We start from the raw sequence: 2,231 nt of genomic DNA, 5'->3' as shown, positions 1-2,231 counted from the left end.
CTGCGGCAGCATGGAGGCTCCTGGTCAAACAGTGCCTCTGCTAGCCGCAGAACGTAACGTCTTTACACAGCACATTTAACACTTTGACTGCTTGATCATTTATTACCAGGGCACTACACTATAGATCTATTCATATATAATAAATAACAAACTCAATCAAAACTTGTAAAAAATGTATTATCAACAGTAAAGAAGCTGTTACATGATTAAAAGTCTCCATATGAATGAAAGTCCTAGAAGCATGGCAGCACCCGGTGTGCAGGCTTAGAAGTACATTTGCCACAAATATAATGTGTTTCTTTGCACTGTCCACACTTGTTGCACACTATACATTTGGTAGGTGGTGACTGTTTGTGCTCAGTTGGTGGAAAAATGTCCATGTATGTCTTGATAATTGTGGCGAGTCAAATGCCTTATAATGAAGAAACACCTCTGGAGCAGTTATCCGCATCAGTACCAGAGCCTACAGATTCCACATCATCCAATTGATTGTCAAGATCTCGATCACTGTCATTAGCATCAAAATATTAATCTTGCAACAAATGTATTTATTTCAAAACATCAGCAGCTTTATGTCTTTTTCGCAATGGCATAACTGTGGACTGTTTATTTATAGCACTATTTTACACAAGCTGTTGCCACAAAAAAAAAATGCTATGAACTTTCACTAGATGGCAGCACTATAGTAGGTTTTTATGATGCATCAGGAAACCTTGCCAGCTGGCTTTGTTATAGCGGCTGTATACTGAGATACGAGTTCTCTCATATATGGCATTTTGACACACTTAATAAGATACACTTTAATTCCTACCTCATGTTCAAAGTGTTAATAATAGCCAAAGAAGACATAACAGCAGTTAAAAGATCAAAGAGACCATGCTTTACAAGCGATCCTAATTTTTTTTTCCAAGATATTGCTTTTAATTGTAATAAAAATTCCAGTTTTGAATAATTAGTATTTATATAAAAGATAGAGCCCAACAAAAACAGTAAGCCGGATGAGTAGTTGTCTCCACCACAAAGTGACAGCAGAATGTTTGGATAGTCTCCTGAGCAATCACCCTTGATGAACAAGAAGAGTGTCTTTCCATACATCTTCAAAACTTGTGCCTTAATGTCGAGCATGGTGACTTCACAGAGAGATAATGAGGATGCTGTCAGTGGTTCCCAGGCCCTGCATAGATTTGTAAAGACGTTCTGCAAAGTAGACAGGAACACATCTTCCAGATTGCCAGACATCTCCATTTTGATTCTCTCTTCAATGTTCTGGTTGGAAATCTTCTGGTACTCCTCAAAAACGTTTATTACTTGTTTTTTGTTCCTGGTGCAAAGAATCATCAGGAAAGTCTCTTCATTTGAGACCCAGCATCCTTCACCAGCATCAAAAATTGCCTTGGCATCCTCTTTGACCTTTGCAGCATCCACATTTTTACTTTCATCTCGATTTTTCTTAAGAAGGGATACTAGAACTCTTTGAAACATCCAAGAGGTGTCAGAGCAGACATCAACCTCAAGGTTCTTGCCAAACTCCTTCTTGTAAGTAGCTTTAATTTCCCAGATCTGTTGATTATCTCTAGAGGCAAGGATTTCAATCAGACAAGCTTTATCAGAACCCAGGCACTTTATCGCATGGTTAAGTTCATGGGCATCATACACTGGAGCAGGCATCAACAATCCCAGCACCAGCTTCTCAAAATGCCCAGTCAGTTCAGACTTGATTTCATCACCTAAATCCTTTCCAAAGCACGCTTTAAAAGCCTGTTTGATGAGCTGGCGCTGGGCAATGGTCCTCTTTGCAATAATATTAATTATGGCAGCTTCATCAGTACCTGCACCCTTTACAGCTGCCCAGAGCTTTTTAGCTGTTACTTTTTTGCGTTACTGTTCCACGTGATCCAATCGGTGCCATGGTTACAAAGGGAATTTCTGGGAATGTTGGGATGCCTTTTGCGTGAAGACTGACAAAGAGCGATCCTAAATAATTCAAAAATTCCCGATTTTACCAAAGAGTACCACCTTGAACAAAAATAAATGCATAGCAAGAATTTGCTTCCTGATCTTTACCCAGTATACAATTTTGTATAAGTGTGAATAATTGTACTACCTGCTCAGGAATGTAATGAAAAAGGCATTATTTTTCTATGCAGGAATACAAAGTATATACTAAATAAAAGAAGCAACCAACAGGCATAAACAGGAGACATTTAGAAAAAAAGTTAGATCAGAATTTA

General features: G+C 38.5%; 1 pseudogene; it reads right to left on the bottom strand.

The window, feature by feature from the left end:
• Positions 1-413: 413 nt before the first annotated feature.
• Positions 414-1,909, bottom strand: LOC120524461 (annotated as a pseudogene).
• Between the last annotated feature and the right edge of the window lie 322 nt (positions 1,910-2,231).

This window comes from Polypterus senegalus, chromosome 2 (genome assembly GCF_016835505.1).
Source record: "Polypterus senegalus isolate Bchr_013 chromosome 2, ASM1683550v1, whole genome shotgun sequence".
NCBI classification, from domain to species: Eukaryota; Metazoa; Chordata; class Cladistia; order Polypteriformes; family Polypteridae; genus Polypterus; species Polypterus senegalus.
Note: the sequence above shows the minus strand (reverse complement) of the source record. Positions and strands in the feature narration are given on the sequence as shown.